The sequence below is a fragment of the Macaca nemestrina genome, chromosome 17, assembly GCF_043159975.1.
Source record: "Macaca nemestrina isolate mMacNem1 chromosome 17, mMacNem.hap1, whole genome shotgun sequence".
NCBI lineage: Eukaryota > Metazoa > Chordata > Mammalia > Primates > Cercopithecidae > Macaca > Macaca nemestrina.
The window spans coordinates 38,244,742-38,269,849 of record NC_092141.1 but is presented as its reverse complement, the minus strand read 5'-3'; the positions used below and the strand labels follow the sequence as shown (position 1 = coordinate 38,269,849).

At 52.9% G+C, this 25,108-nt stretch overlaps 1 protein-coding gene and 1 pseudogene across 1 annotated transcript in view; both read left to right on the top strand.

Annotated features, from left to right (window-relative positions):
- LOC139355386 (ribosomal protein S6 kinase beta-1-like) overlaps positions 1-1,458 on the top strand; it is a 45,630-nt gene extending 44,172 nt beyond the window's left edge. The window contains exon 12 of the mRNA XM_071081911.1: positions 386-1,458. The gene's annotated coding sequence lies outside the window, so the exon portion shown is untranslated. The remainder of the gene's footprint in view (positions 1-385) is intronic.
- Positions 1,459-6,124: 4,666 nt separating this feature from the next.
- Positions 6,125-16,228, top strand: LOC139359527 (TBC1 domain family member 3B-like; annotated as a pseudogene).
- Positions 16,229-25,108: the final 8,880 nt, after the last annotated feature.

The following is a 25,108-nucleotide window of genomic DNA, read 5'->3' as shown; positions in this document are numbered from 1 at the left end:
CCCAAGGTCCTCAGGATGCCCCAGGGCCTTTCTTGGAAACCGTACTGCTGTCAGTGTCCTGGCACCATGGGCCTATGATGAGAGTGCAGCCTGAGCGATCTACAAACTGCCTTCAGGGTCTCTCTTCCATTGTCCTGGTGAAGAGCACAGCCCTGATCCATGCAGGCCTCCTGACCCACACCCTCGTGCTCTCTCCCAAACACACTTCAATATGGACAGGCTGAGAAGGCTAGAACCTTCCCAAGTTTTTAAGTTCTGCTTCCCTTTTGATTATAAGTTCTGTCTCTAAATCATTCTTCTTTTCTTTCATTTTCCTAGAAACATTCAAGAGAATGAAGGTACTCCTTCAATACTTTGCTTAGATATTTCTTATGCTAAATTTCAGGTTCATCATTCGCAAGCTCTGCCTTCCAGAAAACACTAGGAGCACAATGCAGCCAAGTTCTTTGTCACTTTATGACAAGCATCACCTTTCCTCCAGTTTCCAATAACATGTTCTTCGTTGCCATCTGACACTTCATCTGGATGATTTTTCTCTTCCATATTTTTATTTTTTTAAGAGACTGAGTCTCCCTATGTTGGCCAGGTTGGTCTTGAAGTCTCATCCTCAAGCGATCCTCCTGTCTTCGCCTCCCAAAGTGCTAAGATTCCAGGCATGAGACACCAGGCCTGACCCCCTCCACATGCTACCGACATTCTGTCCGGCTCTCCTCTTCTGAGCCCTCACCAGAGTCACCCTTAACCAAGAGTCACAGGGAGAAGACGGCCACCCACACGGCAAGAGACAGGCCTAGAACAGAGCCTTCCTGCACCGCCTCAGAGGGACCCACCCTGCTGACACCTTGATGGTGGACTCATGGCCTCCAGGATTGTGAGACAGTAACATTCTGTTGTTGAGGGTGCCCAGTCTGTGGTCCTGTAAAACAGCCCTAGGAAACTAGTGCAGCCTGTTAGCCCACAGATGGTGGAGAGATGGAATGAAATAATAATACAAATATATGTGAAATAATAATAGAAATAAAGCACACAATAAATGTAATGGGCTTGAATCATCTCCACATCATCGCCTCCCCTTCCCCGGGTCCATGGAAAAGTTGTCTTCAAGAAACCTGGTCTCTGGTGTGAAAAAGTTTGGGGACTGCTGGTGTAAATGTCTCTAAAAATAGTTAAGCAACATAACGTTTACCTGCTACAAATAATGCAGATTTAAATGCTAATAAAAATGGGTGCAAATGAAACACTCTTTCTGTGGTCCAGGGAATCTTAACCATTCTATCAGAAAGATGTGCAGCTTGGAACTGCAGCTGCCTTCCCACATCCGGTCCACTGTAAAGCCCTCCAACACACACACATGCACACACACGCATGCACATATGCACACACGCACACACGCACACACATGCACATGCATAAATACATTCATATGCACAAACCTGCGTGCACACATGCACATACATACATACGCATGCATATACCTACACACACACACACACACACACACAAACACACACACCCCCACACACCCCCTGTGCTTCCTGCCCTCACCAGGGTGTCCTGGGAGGGAATGTGTGTTTTTAGGAGAAATGAAGACAACTCAGGCCCCTCATTTTCCTGGTGATTGCACAAGTGCCTTCTCTGCAGACCATGCTTCAGTGCCTTTCTTGGTTCTCCCTCTTACTGAAAGAGAGAAGCAGAGACCCCTACCCCTGTCACCCACCACCTCCACCCCTAGGCTGCCCCAGAACCAGGTTCCAGAAGTCTCCCAGGATCCAGGAACTAAGGGCAACCACTGGGTTCCACAGCCACTAGTCCATGGGTCAGGCACCTCTCTGCGAGCTGACAAACCTTGGCTCTCATGCCCCACACCAAGCCAGCCACACCACCGTCCCCCCACCAGCATTATTACTGCCTCCTGATGTTAGCCTTGACAACCTTACTTGCTGATAATCTTGCCCCTCACACGCTGGTCCAGGCAAGCCCAAAGGCCAGCACCCTCCACCCACCCTTCCTGGGGGCCACTCTACTTTCTGCTTGCCCAGATGTCTTCACCTGGCTTTACCAAGCTAGAACAAATAACAGGGATGAGCCCCCGGCCTCTACCGGGAAGATTTGCCAAAATGCTCTCCATTTAGAAGGAGGAACAGTGATGGGGTCTACGAATGACCCCAGGATGGTCACCCAAGCAACAAGAAGGGCAAGGAGCCCAGTTTCCTGCCCTTACCCTGGGAGGATGTGGCCAGGGCACCACAAGGCCCTGGAGAGGGGTGGGTAGGAGAGCAGATCCAACCTCTTCTTGAGGAAGCAGCCACCACCCCAGGAAGCAGCAGATGGGGGCGCACAGGCAGAGCCCCCGGTGCTGTAGAGCAGGGCCAGCAGATCTGTACTCAGCCTCAGCCCCGGGGAGCTGCAAGACAGGCTGAGACCCGGATACGTTTGGATCTGTGTCGCCACCCAAAACTCATCCCTCCTGTGTCAAGGGAGGAACCTGGTGGGAGGGGATTGGATCTGGGGACAGTTTCCCCTGTGCTGCTCCCCTGAGAGTGAGGGAGTCCTCAGGAGAGCTGATGGTTTCAAACTGCGGCACTTCCTCATTCTCCACTCACTCCCTCCTGCCGCCTTGTGAAGAAGGTGTCGCTTCCCCTTCGCCTTCTGCCATAATTGTAAGTTCCCTGAACTGCGAGTCAATTAAACCTCTTTCCTTTATAAACTACTCAGTCTCAAGTATTTCTTTTTTTTTTTTTTTTTTTAACAGAGTTTGAATCTGGTCACCAAGGCTGGAGTGCAATGGCACCATCTAGGCTCACTGCAACCTCTGCCTTCCAGGTTCAAGGGATTCTCCTGCCTCAGCCTCCCGAAGTAGGTGGGATTACAGGTGCCCGCCACCACGCCCAGCTAGCTTTTTTTGTATTTTTAGTTGAGACGGAGTTTTACCATGTTGGCCAGGCTGGTCTTGAACTCCTGACCTCAGGTGATCCACCTCTCGGCCTCCCAAAGTACTGAGATTACAGGTGTGAACCACCACGCCCGGCCTCAAGTATTTCTTTACAGCAGTGTGAAAACAAACTAAAAGCCCTTCCCTGAGGTGCCTTCTGCTTAGGCAACCAGCTGCCCCATGGTCCTCCTCTGCCCCCTGGTCTTTCTGTTCCCCTCATGAGGGCCAAGTGATAAACAGGGCCAGCCCCAGCCCCATCCTACTGCAGCCCATGTGGCTGCTGGAGAGGCCACGCTCCTTTCCTCACCCCAAGGGGCCCTGATATGCTCTTTGGATCCTGGAGGAAACTGACCCCCTATTCTCACACTGGTGCAACTTCTTCCAAGACCTCAAAGCTGGACAACGTGAGCCAGTCTTTTTAAAGGTCTCCACTTGCTAGGGCTGTCACTCGGACAGCACTAGAGGGTGGTGCCAATGGATGAATGGATGGATGGATGGATGGACAGTAGTCCAGGGATGATGTCCCTGTCTGTACTGAACTGGGCCCTTCCTCCAATGAGCAGCCTTCCTGAGCGAGTTTATACAATTGTCCCTTGGTATCCATGGAGGATTAGTTCTAGGGTCCCGGGGATGCCAAAATCCATGGATGCTCAAGTCCCTGATATAACATGGCCTAGTATTTACATAAAAGCTATGCACATCCTCCAATAGACATAGACCATTACTAGATTATTTATGATATGTAATACAATGCAGATGCTACATAAATGGTTGGGATACTGTATTCTTTAGGGAATGATGACAAGAACAAAGTCTGCACATGTTCAGTAGAGACATAATCATCCAAATTATTTTCTGAATATTTTCCATCTGCTGTTGCTGAACCCACAGATGCAGAGCTCCCGGATATGAGGGCCAAGTGTGCTTTGAGAGTAGGGTGGGTGTGGTTGCTAATGAGTACAGGGGAGCAGGTGTCGATCAGAGGTCCCTGCATTGGGGCATCTGGACGCCCTATCTCCGGACTTGAGACTCCGTTTGAATGACACGGCAGACTCAGCCCCGGTCAAAGTTCACCCCTTGGAGCTTCATTTTATCCCAAACTCTTTCTGGACCCTGGAATTTGGCATCCCCTAGGCCCTGGCAGGAAGGACAGATGAACCAGATTTTAGATAACGTGTCTGGAATAGAGTGAGGCCCTACTGTGTGCCTGGCACTTTCCCCATAGGATCCTCTAGCTAGAACATTCAAGGGTCATGGAGAGAAATACCCAGTTAAAATATCAGAAATTTAAAAAAAGATACCATTAGAGACACGAAAAAACCATTAAGTAATAGTATTAGCATTTGTGTTCTGAGATTCAACAGCACTGGTCACTTCCCTCCACCCTTATGTGTATCCCAGACCACCCTGGGCGAGGAGGGCTGAGGTTAGGGAACACCCGTGGATGCTCTGATACTGGTCCTCGGCCTTCGGGGTGACAGTGATGAGGAACTGGGTGCACACATGAGTGGGGCAGCCAGGCCTGGCCAGAGAAGGCACACACACATGCACAGATGTGTTTACCCATGTACAGGTGTGCATGCAGCACACAAACACATTGCAGGCAGGCATGTGGCCACCTCAGGCAGCGGAGGACCCCATCTCTGGGCCCTGCTGACCCGGGCAAGGCCCCACTGTGATGCGTGCCATGACCTCACAATGTCACTGGTGCTTAGCACCAATCCGCTCTCAGGCCTGCCTCTGTGTTCTACGGCAGTTACCCACGCACAGTGGTATCAGCTACATGTGCACAGTCGTATCTGGGAACAGTTTTGTGGTCTCAAAGGTTTTCTACCTGAGAGGCATAACGCAGGCCAACTGATTCATCAGAATCAGGTGAGTGCGACCTGCTCTCTTCCCTCCAGGCTGACTTGGGGACAGTGGCTATGCTGTGGGTGGTGTTGGCCTCTGGGCAGCTACCGAGGAGGGTCATCCCTGAGCACTCACCGGTCGCCCGTTCTACACTGCCAGTGTAGACAATTGGCTCTTTCGTCCTCATGGTGGCTTCATAGAGTGAGTGCCATTCCCTAGTGTAGCCATTCGACAGGTGAGACGTCTGGGGTCAGAGAGGCGGTAACCGGCCTGGGAATCCAGACAGGACCGTGGGTTTTGCTCTCAGCCCTGCCGTGCGCTGTGCTGGAATTCAGGCCTGAACCCTGTGACTTCCCTGCCCTAGATCCCAAGTCTTCCCAGGTTTCCCATCCCGATGGGGCAGAGCCTGGCCCTGGCAGAGCCACTGGGATAGATCCACTGTGGGTGGGGGGAATAGGAGGGTCCTCAGAACACCTCTGTGCCCTAAACTGGGTCCTGATGGTGGCTGTGGGCCTCACTGAACTCACATGGTCCCTTGTCCTGGGGAACCTTCTGCCCTTGGGTAACTGTGGAAAATGAAGGAGCCCTGGAGGACTGGCTGGGGGGAGACCATCTTCCCTTCTGTTCAAAGGGGTCCAGGCACTGGGGTTCTCTCCACGTATTTCTTGCTCTGTCTGGTCCTCTCGAGGCCTCGGCCGTCCTTTTGCCCCAAGTGTTCCCAGGAGGGACGGTCCATCCAGGTGTTCTCCAGGACCAAGGACCCACTGTCCTTCCTCAGTGACATGGGAAAATGAAGCCCCCTCCTGTAGGGACAGCTCAGAATGGTGGAGTCCAGTCCCTCCCCGAGTGAGGGTTTCCCCTAGCACAATAGATCATTTTCATCCCCCAAACCGAACACCCTCCTGCTCAACTGGCATTATTCCTAAAGTGGCTTCTCTGTTCAGACTGAAGGGCCACGGGAGCCAAAGTGATGAGTGGAGAAGAACAGAGCAGTCAGGAGAGATCTTGTTCCCTGTAGAAAACTGGGCATCTCTGTGGACCCTGAGCATCCCAGGAGGCCGATTGTACAGAGACCTCTGGTCGCTGACCTCAGTCTCCCTCCACATCCCTGGAATAGCCCATCATGGGCCTTTCACCCTTGGCAGGTGGACACTATTCAACCTGCTGGGGCAGGTGTGTCCCCATTTCATGGCAATTGGGGATGACGGGATTCTCTGTCCAGGTCCCACTGTCCTCAAGTCCTTGGGATGATGCCCACCACTGCTTGGGACTGGAGACTCCAGACACTCATGCAGGTGCGGGACACTAGGTCTGGCACCTTTTTACCTGGGGAAGGTGATGGAATCGGGGTTACATGGCCAGCCAGCATCTGGGAGCCTGGCGGGAACGGTTCAGGTGTTCTCCGAAACTCTCAAGTACAAGGTAACTTTTAGATGATTTTGTCTCACAGGATGGTAATCATAGAGGATGCAGATAGTTTGCGGGCACAGGAGCGAGAGAATATCATCATGAACTATGAGAAGGTACAGGTCGGTCTGCTCCTTGGAGGGAGGCCTCTTCCAGTGCGCCCTGGTCAAAGGGTCCTGGGCTCCCTAGGAGCACAGAGTGGGCACAAGTGGCTACTACCCCGAGGCCCTTGCACCCTTTGCCTTGGACCCCTCACCAAGCCTCCCTCTGGGTTGCAGGGACACCGAGCTGGGCTGCCAGACGACATGGGGCCTGAGCCTGTTGGAATCTACAACAACATTGATCGCTTTGGGATTGTGCAGTGAGTCCTCTGTGCTCCCCTCACCCCTGAAGCACCTTTCTCAGCTCAGGGATGGGTTTGCTTTCAGAAAGGCCTTTCCGAGGCAGGACTGTCTCGCCGGGTCAGGCCAACCTGTTTTCCAGGGTCAGAACTCCTCCCTGGCTCCCCTGCAGGTCCAGCCCCAGGTTGCTGTTAGGCCAGAGGTGCGGGGCCCATCTAGGGAGCAGGTGGGAATGGAGACTGGCCTAGGTCAGGCCCCTGGACTCTCAGCAGTTCTGTCCCCAAGTCAGCACAAGAGGAGCGGGGCAGCCTGAGGGTCTGGCCATGTCTACTTGGAAACAACCCCAGTGAAATCCAAGGGTTCTGGCTACAGGGTGAGGGGACGCCTGGCCTAGCCTCAGGGCTGTTGTCCAGCAGGTCTCTGAGGGCCCAACGGCCCCTGTCCTCCCTCATTTCCCTAGAGCTACAGCCCTCACTGTCCCCATGGAGAAGGGGGAACGGCATGAGAACAATGGGAGCGGTGGCCCTAGGAGAATGGAGGAGAAGATGGGCAGGGACCTGTTATGGGCATCTCACCGTGAGGCCAGGGAGGCAGCCGGGCTTGTGGCTAGAGACCCTGGGTCTGGTGCTGGGAAAGGACCTGGGGCCACGTAAGAGGAGCCCAGCCAGGAGTCCATCCCTTAGGGATCATAGGATGGAGACACAGAGGATGCCGGGGGAGGTAGGGTGGGAGGGAGCTGATGAGCTGTGCCACTTCTGAAACGCAGGGTGTGTGGGTCAGGTGCAGGGAGAGGCAGGTGGATGCTGGGAGTCAGAACCTGAAAGGGCCTTGGGGCTGTCAAGTGGGATGGGCCCCTGGTACACCAGGAGTACACCGGGCAGGTCTCACGGCAGGCTCCCTTGACCCTGGTGAGGTGATGTGGTCACTCCCTGAGGGACTCCTGTGAGGGCCCTGTCGCCCATCCTGGGCGGCCCCCATCCCATCTCAGGCCTGACCTTGCTCAGCTCCAGCAGAAAGCACGACCTCCAGTCCAGGACAAGCAGCCCCATTGTGCGGCCTGACCGCCCCCCACGCCAGGGGCCCCAGTTACCCTGGCCAGGCTGGACCCGCACTCCTTCTTCTCCCAGCTCCTGCCCCTCCTGGGAGTCAGCCCCACAGGAAGCCCCTTGTCCTCCCTTCCCTGTGTCTTTTCCTGGACTGAGCCCTGAGCTAGATAGGGACAGAGACTGTCCTTTCTGGGGGTTGGCTCCCAGTCTAGGGCAGCTCCAGGCCCTGTGCAGGTCCTCAGTTCTGCCTGGATTTCCTTACAGTGAGACAGAGCTGCCTCCTGCCACTGTTCGGGAGGCTAAGGTAAGAGCCTGATGCATGGGGAGGGGGCTGGACCAGGGATGTGGGGACTGGGCGGGTGGTCGGTGAGGCAGAGGAGGCAGCTGGCCTGGGCCGTGGCAGGTGAGGACAACACGATGTCCCTGGGAGGGGCAGCACTCCCTGCTGGATCTGACCCCAGGTTGCTGTAACTTTGGCAGCTTGATAATATTCCAAAGTGAGAACCATAGTTGTGGCTTGGGGATGGCAGCCCGCCTGTGTCAGGACCCCACCTAGAGGCTGGGACCTGACCTAAGACTGCTGTGTCTGTGGCCTGAGGATGGCACGTCCTGGGGTCCCAAAGCCAGCCCACTGGTGCTCATTTGCTCAAAGGCTTTCAGCCCTTAGGGTCTGCCCTTCCCTGGCTCCCTCCAGCTGGGTCCACCAGGGCTCCAGAGCCCAAGACCCAGCATCCACGGGCGGCTCTGGGAAGCCTGGCAGCTTCCCTAACTCCAAAATTCCTCATTTGACAGCAAATGCGGCGGGAGATAACACAAAAGAGCAAGTGGATGGAAATGCTGCGACAATGGGAGACATATAAGAACAGTAAAAAGGTAATGTGTGGAGGGAGAGGCCCCCAGAACCACTTTCTGCAGAGACAGGGGACAGGCACCCATGGCGGTGGCCTGGCGCCATCAGCCTCTCAGAGGGCGGGTGGCACACTGTCCTCACCCAGAGGACTGCAGGCCTGGTCGGTGGTTTGCCTGCCTATTTGTGCAAGCGTCACCTTGCTGGGAGGGAATCTGAATCTAGGGCTGGAAACACCCAGAGCTCAAGGCTAGGGATGCCCTGGTGACCTAAAGGAAGGATAAGGTTCAGATCAGAGTCCCGACTCTGAGTGCCCATCCACTCTTTCAATCCTGGGAAGGGAGACTGTGTCCCAGCTTAATGTCACCTCTAACGAGGAATCATGGGGCCAAAACCAACGATTTCCAGAATCCTCGGGCTCTGGTCCTCACTGGGGTCGCCCCGTGGCCTGTGACACCAGATTGTTTTGTGCCCACAGCTGATAGATCGAGTATATAAGGGCATTCCCATGAACTTCAGGGGCCAAGTGTGGTCAGTCCTGCTGAACATACAGGAAGTCAAGTGGAAAAACCCCAGAACATACAAGGTACGCTCAGCCAGAGCACAACAAACAGGACAGGCCGTGTCAGGGGCCCAGGTCTCCAGCTGGAGGGAGCATTAAGCCCAGCCTGGGGGGTGGGTGGGATGGTCAGATGCACATCCTGGGCACGGACGGTGACATAGTCACCACAGACAAACCCGGCTCTGGTGACCCTCTCCAGCTTCAGTAACAAGCCAAAAAGCAGCTTTGTGGAGAAGGAAACCTTCCTGCTTTCCTTCCTTCCCGGAGTGCTGACTGTGGGCCGACTGCCATTTGGGGCAGGGAGTCTTCCATCTGTTCTGAGGCTGCTTCCTCCTCTTGGCCCTGCCCTACAGGTCATGAAGGAGAAGGGCAAGAGGTCATCTAAACACATCCACCAGATCGACCTGGACGTGAGCGAGACACTAAGGACTCACATCTTCTTCAGGGATCGCTACGGAGCCAAGTAAGCCTATGGGAACCACAGGGTCTCAGCAGAGATGGAGTGAATGAAAGGGATGGGGGCTTCCCCGGAGAAGAGGCCAGGATCACCTAGGAGGGATGACAGAGCTGCCAAGACCTCCCCTGACCCAGGGAGCAGCTGGCACCATGAACTGAGCACCTGGTTCCAAGCCCTGGGCCAGATTGGAACATGTGGGGCCAGAAACGAGGAGGACCCTGAGGAGACAGAAGTCAGCAAACAAAATCATGCACAATGGTGAAAGGTGCTCTCCCTGACCCACGGGGACCCATGGTAGGACCCATGGGAGGGTGGCAGGATTGAAGGCCCATGAGCCTCTCCAGGCAACACTGACATCACCAAATGCTGGGGCTACTAGGGGTCCTGGAAACTGTCATCCTTTTCTGCCAGGAACATGACATGGCACAGCCACTTTGGCAGCCAGTTTGGCAGTGACTCACAAAGCTCAATGGACTTGAACCACGTGTCCCCAAAGTATCACAAATATTGAACCCACTGATTTGAAAACTGATGTCCACGTGAAACCTGCATGCCACATCCACTGCTTGATTCCTCATCACTCACACAAGGAGCCTTCGGGGACAGTCTTCAACATGGGAATGGGGAGAGCAAGGCTGGTTCTCTCTCCAAACAGAAGACTCAGTGAGAAAAGGGAACGAGCCAGTGATGCCCACACGAACGTGGGTGGATCCTAGATGCATTTTGCTGAGGGAAAGAAGCCAGACCCAATAAGCTATCACGTAGGATTCCCATTCCTGGGCCATTCTGGAAAAGGCCAAACCATAGGGACTGACAAGCAGTCTGGGTGGCCGGGGGCTGAGGGATCAGGGAGAGGCCGGGTGCATAGGGGCCACCCTGGAGACTTGGAAGATGAAGGAGTCGCTTCAGGAGGGGCTGGAGCAGTAGCCAGGATACTGCCCATTGGTTTAGAACCACGGAGGAACTGTACATCCAAAGACTGAGCTGGCGTGTGTGCAAATTGAAAAAAAAAAATTATTCAGAGTGAAAAGGATCAGGCAAGTCACTGTACAACTGGCTATCTGCATGTCACAGATGTGGATTTTCCTGAAACATTTCCTCAAAGTCAAAGACCCTGAAGAGCTCACTGCTTATCTGGTGAATCATCTGAACCTGAAATGGGATTTGTTGTTAGGCTTTGTAGACAAACTGAAACTAACGGCATCTGCACAAAACAAACAAAAGCCCCCTTTCTCTGTTTCCTAGGCAGCGGGAACTATTCTACATCCTCCTGGCATATTTGGAGTATAACCCGGTGAGTATTCCCAGCAGTGATGTTTCCAGGCAGTATTTCCCTGTTCACAGGAGTGGGTGTCTGGTGGGGTGCTCTCGCTTCTTTTAAAGTTAGTATTTGTGGCCCAAGCCTGTAATCCCAGCACTTTGGGAGGCTGAGACGGGCGGATCACGAGGTCAGGAGATCAAGACCACCCTGGCTGACACGGTGAAACCCCGTCTCTACTAAAAAATACAAAAAAACTAGCCGGGCGAGGTGGCGGGCGCCTGTAGTCCCAGCTACTCGGGAGGCTGAGGCAGGAGAATGGCGGGAACCCGGGAGGCGGAGCTTGCAGTGAGCCAAGATCATGCCACTGCACTTCAGCCTGGGCGGCAGAGCGAGACTCTGTCTCAAAAAAAAAAAAAAAAAAAAAAAAGTTAGTATTTGTGAGCCACCAGGATATAGGAGGTATAACTCCAGATCACTGCTGGCATAAACCTCCAAGCAAGGGGTTGGTCTCAAGGAGTCAAGCTGAGACACAAAGGAGTCGGGGCCTGGACTCCTGGTGTCACCTGGGCCTGACCACCACTTCTCAGAACCAGAAATGACGCCCTCCTCCTGGGGCTTCACCCAAGCCCAGGAGCTTGGCAGAGTCACACGCAGGACGGTGCCATCAGGAGACATTTTGTACAAAGTGCTGAAGTGCCTGATGGACTTGGCTCTTGTCATGAAATGAATTTGCACCCTGAGGAAGCCTCTTCTTCAGAGGAAGCCTCTCCAGTCACCTCTTCCGTCTCCAATGACATGAGTCCTCCCAGGTGACCTCAGTCCTCCCAGGTGATATCCTTTCACGGTGACTCTGGCTCTTGCAGGAGGTGGGCTACTGCAGGGACCTGAGCCACATCGCGGCCTTGTTCCTCCTGTATCTGCCTGAGGAGGATGCATTCTGGGCACTGGTGCAGCTGCTGGCCAGGGAGAGGCACTCCCTGCAAGGTAGGTGGACAGCTGCCCATGGGACCTCATACAGCCAGACCCAGGGATGGCCACCCTGGCCAGGTGATCTCGGCTTTCAGCCAAGACACCTTCCTTGTGTAGCCAGCCCCTTGGGAGTCTTCAGGGTGTCTTTGCTGAGGGTCCCACAGCAGTCTGCGGCTGACCCCCAAAGCCCAAGTCAGACGCCTTTCATCCCCATCAGCGGAGGGCATCTCATCCTCCCCGTGGCCACCCTCTGTGTCCTGCTGCCACGCCCTCTGGCTCTGATTCTGTGTAGCTGACTCTCCCCCCCCGAGAGTCCTCCTGCCCTCCAGCTGCCCAGGCTCGTGCTGCCCTTGGTGCCCACAAATGGGCCGACCAAGCCCAGGGGGCAGCATCTCCCCATCCTGTGTCCCCTGGCCCGACCCCACTTCCAGGAGACGACCAGGAAGCCCAGCACCCACCCTGTTCTGGCCGCCATGTGGTGGCCTTAAGTCAGACTTGCCCTTTTTGCACCCTGGTCTAGGAGGCCTCTAGGGAAACCTGCAGCCAGACTCCAGGGGATGTTCCTGCCCCACCTCCCCAGGGCAAAGGCTGCATGGTGGGGTCACCAGATGGGAGGGTGAAAGGCCTTGTGGTTTGGGGGCCTCTCCAGCTGCCCAGCTCTTCCAGCTGATGGCTCCACATCTTGGGGAAAGGCTCTGATTTCATGATGGGCTGGGGGGTTCTCAGGATTCCACAGCCCAAATGGCGGGACAGTCCAGGGGCTCCAAGACCATCAGGAGCATGTGGTCCCCGCATCACAACCCAAGACCATGTGGCGTCTGGTGAGTTTATGGCGTCTGGTGAGCAAGCTTGGGCTCTTCTCCAGAGGCCCTGCATCCCGTGGCGCTGGTGACTGGCTGAGTCCTAGCCACTGGCTGACCTGGGATGTCAGGTTCTCCATGGGCCGGGAGTTGGTCTATAGGACAGAGGCACAGGGATGGGGGCCCAGCTCCCGCAGAGCAGGGCAAAGGGCAGTGTGTGCACCGGGAGTGTGGGAAGGGGACGGTGTTGGGGGGAGCCCTGGACACCGCCCAGTGTTCTGCACTAAGGGAAGGGTCTTCAGAGGCCCTGGAAGAGGGAAGTTTTTAGGGCAGCCCAGGGGGGCCCTGAGCACCTCTGTTCCTCCCGTCAGGACAAGGAAGGTCTTTTCACGCAGAGTTCCTCCTTAGGCTGGCTTCTCCAGATGTTGAATGACGGGGTAAGAAGGCACAGGGAGACCCTGGCTCAGGGATGCTCCTTGCCCTGCAGTGCCCTGCTTCCCCAGCCCGGGGGTCTGGCTCACCCACAGCCCACAGGAGGCTCCGCCCACAGGAGGCTCCGCCCACATGGGGGCCCTCACAGGACACCCAAGCAAAACCCTCTGCCCAAGAGGGGTCATCCCAGGGAAATGACTGGCGCTCAGGACCAGCCTTACAGGCAGACTGGGCCAAGACCTGACTTGGGAGGGATCAGGGAAGCCTCAAGCCCTGGGCAAGCCCCTCTCTCCAGGAGCCACACCCCCACTCCAATGAGTGCCCCCCATGAGGAGCTGCAAGACCTTGTCTGACTCAGCACCCTGGAGGACTCAGGAAACCCTCATGAAGAAGATCACTGACTCTGGGGACTGAAGCCCCAGTGGGCTCAGTTCGAGCCACCAGCCCCAGCCTGGAAGGGCTACAGTCTCCCACACCTGCTATCCCCACAGATCTCTCTTGGGCTCATCCTGCGCCTGTGGGATGTGTATTTGCTGGAAGGAGAACAGGTGTTGATGCCGATGACAAGCATTGCCTTTAAAGTTCAGAGGAGTAAGTCTACGTGTGCCCAGTGGGGCCTGGGGAGCCCTGAGGTCAGACGCCGACTTACCCGAGGGCAACTTCCTCACACTGTCCTCATGATCCTCTGTTCTGGCCCAGAGGGAGGTCTGGCCAGGTGGGCTGGGCAGGGCACAGTGACACCGAGCCCGTCCCCCACATGGCCCAGATGAAAGTCAGGAGTGTTGTGAGCACTTCCCTACCCACTTCCCCCAGCCACAGTCTCCTGTGCACATCTGAACCCCTGGGGTGGCCACAAAAGATTCCCGCATCGCCTAGTGGGAGACTGAAGTGGCCATGGGGTATCAGCTGTGCCCCCTCCCAGGGAACTCTCCTGGCCTGATGTCCACCCTGTCCCTAGAGCGCCTCACGAAGACGTCCAGGTGTGGCCTGTGGGCACGGTTTTGGAACCAGTTCTTCCATACCTGGGAGTTGGATGATGACTCTGTGCTCAAGCATCTTAGGGCCTCTATGAAGAAACTAACAAGGAAGCAAGGGGACCTGCCACCCCCAGGTGGGCTCCAGTGCCATGTCCCCTCCCATGTCACCCTCTGGGGCAGTTAATAATGGGAGAGTCCCCGAGACCCGAAACCCTAGTACCTGGGCCTTCCTCTTCACCTTTTCTTCCTCCTCTTCCTCCTGGACTCTAAGAAAGCACAGGAGGCCCACCGGTCCTCAGGGCAGGCGCTCAGTGCGTGTGTACTGGATGTGTTGTGCCGGCAGGAGGAGGATGTGGGCATGACCGTCTAACAAGCCCCCTCCCACATTCCACAGTGTCTCTGTCTCCCCATCACAAGGCCGTCAAGGGCACTAAAGAAGCCAGATACATTTGTGGATAACCCCGCCCCTCCCTGCAAGCACCCACAGCCTCAGAGAGCAGCAGAGGCCCCTCACTGCTGCACGCTCCTCCAAGGTTGCCAGGACAACCAGCCTTGAGCCAGGGAGACAAGGGAATCGGGTGTCCCTGATCCCAGAGCATTCAGGGAGAGGGCACAGGCAGGACCCCAGGCGAGAGCCAGAGCCAAGAATTCAGGCAGATGTGGGAACGGTCAGTCCTGGCATGGACTGGGCAGCCCAGGAAGGCAGAGGGTGACCCACCTCCAGGTCCCGTCACCCACTGTGGAGATGGGTCCCCATGTGAGGTGACAAGGGGCTGGGTGACATCCAAGTTCCCTCCCACCTGAGTTCTCACTGGGGGCTGTATCCCTGGTCCAACAGCCCTGGGACGAGGGTGTGTGGTAAGAATCCCCCAGCCAGTCCGAACCCTGGGAGCAGTCCTAGGAGCTACCTGTCATGCCCTGACAGCTTCCCCACGCCAGTTGGCACACACCCCTCCCTCTGGGATCAGCAGACTACAGGCGTGTCCTCAGTGTCAGGCCCCGGGGGCCCCACAGAGACCCCGAGGACTCCAGAGACCCAGGCAGGTGGGGCCCAGCCGGGAAAGGCCTGCATGGGCTCATTAGAGATGCTGACCACGTCTGTTTTCCTTTCAGCCAAACCTGAGCAAGGGTCCTCAACACCCAGGCCTCTGCTGGCTTCACATGGCAGGATGACCCTCCGCAAGGGGGACAGACAGGCCCCTCCAGGCCCACCAGCCCGGTTCCAGCGGCCCATTTGGCTAGTTTCCCCACCATGGGCACCTCGTTCTTCCACATCCTGTCCTGGTGGGGCTGTCCGGGAAGACATCTACCCTGTGGGCACTTGGGGTGTGCCCAGCCCAGCCCCGGCTCAGGAAAGATCTCACGGTTCCTGGAGATTCCTGGAGTGGAACTCGATGCCCCGGCTCCCAACAGACCTGGATGTAGGGGGCCCTTGGTTTCCCCATTATGATTTCGAACAGAGCTGCTGGGTCCGTGTCCCTTCTGAATGTGTCCTGGACAGCCCCGGGACTGTGGGACAGGGCCAGCTCGAGAAGCCCATGGGGACCCTGACACCAGGCCCTGCCCAGGCCCATCAGGACTGAGAGAAGCCAGGACATATCCCACTACAACAGGGCACCCTGTCTACGGACAAGAGACTTGCACCCAATTTCTACAATGGCACCGTACCCCAGGAGGACCAGCTGGCCACCTGCTGGCAGGCGGAACACCCTGCGGAGCGGGTGAGATTGATTTTCACTGCACTGAGCCACAGTGTGGACATGGACTTCCAGCCCTGCACTGCACCCAGCACTGATTCCAACCAGGACACCCCCGTCGCAGCTAGGGACAAGCAGCAGTGCGCTCCCACCACAGGGCCTTGCCCCTGCTCCTCTACTTGGAAAGTTCTCAGTTCCCTCCAGGCTTCTAGAAGCATCTAGGGCAGGGCTCATGGCTGGATAACTTCCTGAGGCTTAACAACCCAAGCAAACTTCACGTCCTCATTTTATTTTTTGTTAAACTTATGAAAATTGATTAAGAAAGTGTGCAGCTCGAAAGACCTTCACAGATGGAACACACCAGCCCCCAGATCACAAAGCCAACCATGCCCAGCCCCTCCCAGCACCCCCAGCCGTGTGACCAGCTTTCTGAATTCCCACAACACCGTGTGCCTGCCTTTGTGTTTTCAACTCATGGATGATTAACCCCCTTCATGTTTTAAAATAAATGTTTTCTGTTGAAATTATTTTAGCTATAAAAGATTGAAAAGGCACTACATTGGCCTCCTATACCTTCCATCCAGCTGCCCCTAATAATGACGTTTTGCAGTACCATGGCACATAACAAATTTAGACTGGGTGTGATGGCTCACACCTGTAATCCCAGCAATTTGAGAGGTGGAGGCAGGACGTTCAGGTTCACTTGAGTCTAGAAGTCTGGGACCAGCCTGGGAAACACAGGTGGACCCTGTCTCTAGAGAAAAGTCAAAGAAATTAGCCAGTCATGGTGGCGTGTGCCTATGGTCCCACCTAGTCAGGAGGCTGAGGCAGAACTGCTGGAGCCCATGAGTTCCAGAAAGCAGTGAGCCATGACTGCACCACTGCACTCCAGCCTGGGTTACCGGGTGAGACTTCTCCCCTTAAAAAAATTAGTAATTTAACGTGGGTACAATCCCATTAACTAAATAATAATGTGAACTATTATCTAAGGTTTTAAGGCTGGAATCATCTTATTTTTGCCTAACTTCTCATACCTGTCCCAAGATCCCACTTCAGACTCACCCTCTGCCTTCAGCTCATGTCTCCTCAGCTTCCTCCAGATGGTTCCGCAAACACACACCTGGGCTGAATGGTAGAGCTGATTGCTCGTACACAAGGGGAGACCTGTGGGCAGGGGTTTTCAAACTTATACAGCAAATGAGTTTTCCATGGTGTTCTGCAGAGCACCCTTTGAGAAACACTTTGACAGTGAATCCAGGCTCCAGTATCCATCAGCTGCTCTAGTGAATTTTGTGGAAGCTCAGTGAACACCTGCTCTGCAGGGTGCATGGGAAAGGGGTGAGGCTGAGTAAGCTGCTCATAAAGAAGACAGGACACAGGGGGTCTGTGGAAGCTCCATCCCCTGCCTTCAGCACTGATGGATCAAATCCAACTGTTAGGGAATGGTGGCCACATGCTGGGCCAGCTCCAGGCTCTGAGGATCTGAGAGTGAGTGACGCAGAGCCAGGCTTTGCCCTTGGGGAACTCTCCAGCATACACCTCCCTCTACCCTCCCAGCGCCCTGCAAAGCTGGCATCAATGTCATTGTTAATGCACAGAGGAGGAACCTGACTGTTAGGTTGATGGGTTTTCCAGGGTTGCACGGCTTCTGGGAGACAGGTGTGACCCTGAGGACAGGGCACAGAGCAGTGTAATGCAGGTCGGAATGAGCTGTGATCTGTGCCATGTAGAGGCGTAGGCCAAGGTGGGAGTGACTGATGACCAGGTCAGCCAGGTCACTGAAAACACTCTTGGGTCCTCACCTGCCAGCTCCCAGGACTGCCAGGAGAGTGGTGGCAGGTCCCCCATCCTTAGCTGGGTGGGCCCGGATAGAACAGCAAGGCGATGGCACATTTCCCCGGGCATTCCCTCCAGGCGCCGCTGTGACCTACTCATTCCAATCTTGTGGGAATATTTGCACACACAATTGCAAGTAGCAGTGGACGTGGTGAGAGGCGTTTGGACATGGGATAGGCAGTATTTTGGAGGCAGAGCCTCCAGGACTCGCCGACGGGTTAGCTGAGGGGCTTGAGCGGGGAAGGAGAATCGAGGATGATGTGTTCAAATCGGTCCATTCACTTCCGCTGTGCCACGCCTGTGCTGGGCACTGGGAGAGACAGATGAGCACAGGAGTCCCGGCCGGGGGGAGGTGTGGGAGGAAGCCCAGAGTGTCTACTGGGAGCTGAGGGCTTGTGTCCACCTCAGCGCCATCCAGGTTCTCTGTATGGACAAGTATAAGCTGAGCTGCCTGGAGGAGGAGCAGCTGCTGTTGGTGGTGACCAGCACGTTCCGGAATGGAGACTGCTCTGGCAACGGAGAGGTGGGTGGCCTGAGGTCTGGATGGTCTAGAGGGTTTTAGGGCCCAGGAGGACCCAGGAAAAGGTCTGGGGGATGCAGGACATCCTACAGACGGCATTTGGGAGTCAGTGCTCAGGTCACTCTGGGTCACTCAGGTAATTTGCCGGCGTTTGTCATAATTATTGCCATATGAGAGTGCCACCTCTCCTATGGCATATTTTATGTATTTCTGTGAATGGCCTACTTGTTCATATTTACAAATTCATGTTTAAAGGAAACTTCTATCACTCTCACAAATGGAAAGCCAGCAAAATATAAATTCAATGAACACAAAATGGAGTCAATGAATTTTAGCTAGATACTATTCCCTGACCAAGGCCTGCTGGAGGTGGTACAACCAGGGTTTGAATTGAGATCTGTCAAGCTTTTGAGTTTCTTCTCTTTCCCCCACGCCAGGGCTCCTGAGTACTGCATTACTGACATCAGGGGCCAGACAGTTCTTTGTGACGGGGGCTGTCCTGGACCTGGCAGGATGTTTAGCAGCTTCTCTGGCCTCCACCCACTGGAAGCCAGGGGAATGCAGAAGGGCTCCTCCTTCTCCCATTTAGTCCTCAGGACAATATAGGACATAAATGTTGTGTCTTTTATTTTATAAATGAACAAAATGAGACTCAGAAAGGTTTAAGTGAGTTACCTGAGAACACACCGACAGCAAGAGGTAGAACTAGAAAGTGAACACAGGTGTCCACATGGGACAACAACAAAGTTCAGGTTCCAGCTTCCTTTGAGTCTCTCATTCCAACAATTACCATCGTCTGGATATGAGCTGAAGTACAGGAAACCTGGGGCTGAACTCTCCTCCCATCAGGCCTAGGAGCCTCAGACCAGAGCCCCAGCCCATGGTCTCCCAGTCATCAGGCCACTGGAGTGAGCTGGCATCCACACTAGCCTGGTTTCCCAAAGCTGCAGGGATGCCAGTCTCACTGCGGATGAACAAAATGAAGGGCATTTGCTTCTCCTGCAGGCTGTCGGGATTGAACACAGATTCCTTTTCTTGCTCTCTTCTCCCGCAGCACCAAACAGAGTGGTCCACCCCCCTCCCGGTGTCCCAAGGCTTTGTTGCCAGTTCTCTTTAATTTCTCCCAGTCTCCCAGTGCACCCCACCCTCATCTCCGTGGCAACCTTTCTGCTCTATCCTCTCAACAGCTGGATCACAAGAACTCTTGGAAAGCCCCTTAACAAGCTACATCCCAAATTGTCATTCCCCCATGTCCTCAGCCAGTGCCCAGGCCTAACTTGCTCTCCTGGGGTGACTTACTTTCCTGCCCAATATGGTTTCATCATCTGTAAATTGGGGATAATGAAAGTCTTGATCCTGATATTTGACTCTCAAAGCAGAAGTAGCAAGCTCAGCAAAGTCACTTCAACAAGAGGAGACGTTCCTTCTGAACCGAAAGGGCACTGGTCACAAGGGCCGCTCCTTCTTCTCTCAGGCCTCTCCAGCACACCCTTGGCTCAGCCAAAGAAGAGACTCAGGCTGTGCTTCTGTGCTGTCAGGATAACATAGGTACCTAGTCCTCGACCCTGCGACTTTAACAGTTTCCTTCTGTGGCTCAGTTCTACAGCTTCAGTGACACAAGGTGGCTTTTGCTCAAAATAACCTTTGATAAGTTAAGTTACTCCTCTGCCACTCTAAGTCTGTGTGGAACAGTTCTAAGTAAGAGATGTTTATTCCTCTGATCCCGAGGAAGGGAAGAAAAGGCAATGACATTAACTATGTGTTGGACTTTAGCCTCTGGAAAACCCTGGTATTGGCTGCTGCCAGTGCAACCTGGGATAGCTTCACAAACATCAAGCAATGCCAGGAGGCCCTGCTTCATTCAGGGAGCAGGGAGTCGGGACAGGCTTGCACACCTGTTCTTATTCAGCAGAGACACTTCCTCTTTATCTATTTCTGGGTGAGAACCAGCACCATTTCCCTGGTGACAGGGGCCCCAGCTAGGAACCATACAGGGTAGGGGGCTACCCTACCCTAGACACCCAGCAGGGAAAATGCCATTTTGCAGATGCAGGAGTGGTTAGAGTTTGAAATGTTCATGCTGGACTACAACACCACGTGGGTTCTCAACTGTTTATGAGTTTCTGCGCTCAGGCACATAAGGCCCCAGCAGAAGCAACCTGAGAGTGGACCTGAAACGGCATGGCTATGTGTGTTGCTGGGGAATCATAGAGAAGGTTTCTGTTCAAAACGGAACTCAGGGCCAGTTTAGCCTGGCCCCAATCCCAGCACTGCCACTCACCAGCCTTGACTGTCAGCAAATCACTTTGTTCTCTGAGTTCCAGCTCCCTTGTTTCTCTAACGGGAATTGGATATCTCACTATAACCCTGCTTTTGTGCAACTGGCACACATGAGTCGCTTGCTAAGTGTGAAAATCCCTCTTCTCCTTCTGTTTCCCTGTTGATCAACAGATGTGGCCAAAAGCTGACTTTAGCCAAAAGTTCAATTTTTGCAAAAATTTAATATAAATTTATATTAAATATAGAAATAAGAACAAAAGGGCTAAATCTGCCTATGTTACAGGATCTTAGCTGATGCGAAGAGCTCAAAAGACCTGGGTCAATTACATAGTCTCTTTCTCTGCCAAGCCGATTAAACAGTCCCTAAAATAAAGGCTATGGGTCTTGGGTTCTCCCAGAACTTTGAGAAATAAAGAGGGGGCCTCTGTGCTGGGTTGTGTGAATTACACCTCTCACCTGACAGTGGCTTGTGGTGTCCCTGGAGTCTAAAAGCTACATGATGCTCCCTGGGAAGTGGCTGCTTTCTGACTGGTATGCTTGGATCTGTGCCATGGACACTCACTGGTGGCCCAGAAATCTGTACTTATTTGAGGCTGGTCCAACTTTAAAAAATAATGTGTCCGCTGTACCACTGTTCTTCTCTTCACTGAGCTTTCCTTTCTCAGTTTCATGCTGAAACCCCAAGAATCACAAATATTACCTTTCTACAAAATGCACCATGATGTCACCCCAAAGTCTTCCGGCCTCACCAGCCTATAGGAAGGAATGAAATTACATCTGAAATACAGCATGAACTGCCACTCCCTAAATGTAATATGACTGTAGTATTCCACAACTATAACACCGCCATTCTTTCAGAAAAAATTCATAGTTGTTCCATGGTGGGCAAATCTATGCAAACCTACCCCCAAAATACAATGAATCTGAGCAGCGGAAGAAAGCGGCTGACAAATCCTACCTCTTAGAAAGTGGCTGGGTGTGGTGGCTCATGCCTGTAATCCCAGCACTTTGGGAGGCTGAGGTGGGCAGATCACCTGAGCTTGGGAGTTCGAGACCAGCCTGACCAACATGGAGAAATCCCGTCTCTACTAAAAATACAAAAAATTAGCACATACCTGTGGTCCCAGCTACTCGGGAGGCTAAGGCAGGAGAATCGTTTGAACCCGGGAAGCGGAGGTTGCAGTGAGCCAAGATCGCACCATTGCACGCCAGCTTGGGCAACAAGAGAAAAACTCCGTCTGAAAAAAACAAAACAAAATAAACAAACAACAAAAACATAAAGTAATATTTAATAGGAACTTACAAACAGAAGCCATGTCAGTGTCTGGTGGTGGAGAGATGAGATGGTAGATCCCCGCACCGTTACCCTGCAGACCCAGGGCTGATATCCCACAGGTAGAGAGTATACATGATTCAGAAGTGATGTGTAGGACAATTAAAGTATGAGAACAGCAAAGCTGTTTTGACCTAAGGGCAGGATTTACAGTAAGTATGTGATCTTACACACGGAATACTAGACAAACTGGAAATCTTAATGGTCTTCCCAGAGCAGAGGTTAATCTGAAGTCAACTTGGCAGATTAGCATCCAACGTGGAGTTGCTTTGGCCTCCACACAGAGACTTCAAGAAATTAAGAATCCCCAGAAGTAGCCACTGTCTTTAGGAGTACAGTGGAGGGCGGCGGCAGTGGTGGTCGTGGTGGTGTTGGTAGAAGAAAGAGGTTAGACTGACTTGTCAAAGTGATGCAACTAATGAGAATTTGCAATGTCTTAATCAGTTGCTGCAACAAAAGTGAATTGTCCCAGAGCTCAGTGACTTGAAATAACAATCGTTCCCATGAATCTGTCAGTCAGCTAGAGGATCAGAAGGGGGTCAGCTGATCTGTCAGTCAGTAGGGGGTCAGAAATCCAAGTCTTACTGGTTTAACTGGTTATTTTTTACTGGTTATGCCTCCCTGTGTGAAATCCAAAACCGGTGTATGTGAGCAGCAAGCAGCGTTCCTCCAAATGGTGATTCCGGGACCAGGCTCCTTCCATCTTGTAGTCTTCACCAGCTTCAACGCGTGGCTTCCAAGACAGCTTGCTTATGTGCTTCATGCCAGCAATAGGAAGGAGAGAGTGGAAGGCTGTGCATGGGCAGCAGGGGAGTTCGGGGGCTCACCCTGGAAGTGGGGTGCATCACTTCTGCTTATATTCCATTAGCTAGAACTCAATTGCATGGCTGTAGCAAACCAACGGCAAAGAAAGCTAGGAAATGTAAGCTACTGTGTCCTCAGAAAGAAGAAATGAGTCTGCTAAACAGCCAGCCAGCCTCTGCCACTCATATAGAGGCTTGCCTCCCCAGCTGTGGCTAAAGTGAAAAAGACTGACCAGTTGTGTATCAAACTTAGCGGTCAAGCAATCCACGGAGTCATCCTCGTAACGAGAATGTTCTTCTGAACATTCAGAGCCTGCAGAGCAGCACAGCTGGTATTTGGAGCAGCTTTTGCAAAAGGAGAAATAAAAACTTCGATATAAAAGATGGATCAACGTTTCTGAGAACCTATAATACAAGAAGACTTAAGTTTTTTTCAAGTTGGAAAGACGATGTAAAATGTGATTATAATCAAATACGGGATTCTCCTACATCTGAACAGCCAGGAGGCTTTTTAACCTAGGAAGTCTCTACTTGTTAACATTTCAGATACTGTGATTGAATGAGGAATTCTAGATAGTTCTGTGAAGATTGGGAGAAGAAAAAAACAGGATGCCAGTCCTTGTTCCGAGGCCAAGACCTGAGCCCTGTACAATTTTTTTTTTTTTTTTTTTTTTTATGGAGTCTCGCTCTGTCGCCCAGGCTGGAGTGCAATGGCAGGATCTAGGCTCGCTGAAAGCGCCGCCTCCCAGGTTCACGCCATTCTCCTGCCTCAGCCTCCCGAGTAGCTAAGACTACAGGCGCCCACCACCACGCCTGGTTAATTTTTTGTATTTTTTAATAGAGACAGGGTTTCACTGTGTTAGCCACGATGGTCTCGATCTCCTGACCTTGTGATCCACCTGCCTCGGGCTCCCAAAGTGCTAGGATTACAGGCGTGAGCCACCGCGTCCATCCGAGCCCTGTAATATTAATATTTGCATCTAAAATCAGGTAAACGGCAGTGTGTAAGGAAAAGTAATAAACAGTGTCATGTGAAGGAGAGAAGTTGGGATTTGAAATCGAAAGAATTGGGGAACTAAGTTGTGTAAACCTGGGCAAACTATTGTCTCTTCATGTGTGAAATGAAGACAACCTCTGATAATGTTTTTGATCTTTAAAAGGGGTGGAGATAGGAGATGTGGGGGAGGGGGATAAAATCTGGCATAGAGACGTGTCCAGTATATGCCAGTTCCTTTCTCCCTGTCCCATTTCTCTGTCATTCAATGTGGCCACCATCTTTAGTTGTCTTTATTATTAGGCGGAAGAAGCTGTTTCCCTTGGCTTAGAAAGCTTGTTTGAAAATACTTAATGCTAAACACAGGTCTATAGAATCCAGAAAGGTCAGCTTCCTATTGGGACTTAAGCTTCCAAATACCTGTGTCATGAGCCAGGACGCACATGCTGGGAGGGAAGATGTAAATCTCAGCCCATCTCTGCCCATCTGTGTTGTCATCAGAGGAAACTTCCCCTAGCAACATGATGCTGGGGTTAAATAACGTGTCCTCGGTCACGCAGCTGCTAAGTTGGAGTCAGGATCTGAGTCCAGGTGATCTGGGTCCTGAGCTCAGATTCTTAGGCTGACTCGCTACACTCTCTAGGTCTGGTACAAGCTGAAGAGGTGTAGGTGGAAGGACGCATGCTTATTGTGGGGTCCAGCTGTCTCCTGCAGGCCCCTCCCAGCAACACAGGCCTTGGTCTCATGCTCTAGTTTCGGAGCATGGGGAGCAGCGGAGCTGATATTTGGAAGAGCTGGGTACTCACAAGCCATTGCTGATAATGACCCTCTTATGTTGTAAAGGCTCTCACTGGGAGCAGGAGCCCTTTGGGTGTCGACTGTCCGCTCTAGACAATCGTGATGCTCTTTGTCACCTTGTGAGGAACTTATTTAAGACAGTGATTTTATTGCCCCTCCCCTGGCTAATGACTCTTGAGGCAGAATTGGTCACACACAAAGCTTCCTGATCTCCATACGGGAATCATGAGCCCACATAGAGCTATGGAAGTGACAGTAATACTAGCTTCGGCCTTGGAGTCTCTTCATGGTTGAGTTTACAATATCCAGCAGAATAAAATAGGGACAGGTTCTGAGTTTTCTTTATCTGGAAATATTTCCTTAATGAAATGATACAGTTTGCATGAGCTGTCTGTAGGTGCCCCGCTCTAGGGAATAGAAAGACACGCATCCCCTTTCACAGAAATCCACAAGAATAGTAGCTGCCAGTGTTGAGGGCTCTGTGCCAGGAGTATGTACGTGTACATATATTGTAATTTGGTCTGTCCAACATTGAAGTAGGAATTATACTCCCCACTTTACAGAAAAGAGAAGTGAGGCTCAGAAAGGGAAGTTAATTTTCCCAAGGTCACACAGCTAGCAAGTAGTGGAGCCAGATGCAAACCAGACCTGTCACACTCCGGGGTCCTCACTCTCAGCCACTGTGCTATACTTGGATCAGGCTTCTTTTCACAAGCTCGAAACGGCTTTAGCAAACAGCCAGCAATAAAGGCCACATGCTGTTCCTCAACTCACTGAAATCCAAAGTAACAGTTTTGGGTGGATGGCACCTATTTTTAATCGGATTGAGCGCTCAGAAGCCTCTAGAGTGAGTTGCTTTGCTCAAAGCAGTTACTCTACGCTAATGAAATCGTGATGATGAGTGCCACGCTCAATAAAGCAGAATTCTCTGACCTCGAAAGCTCATTTATCTGTACCCAGAGATG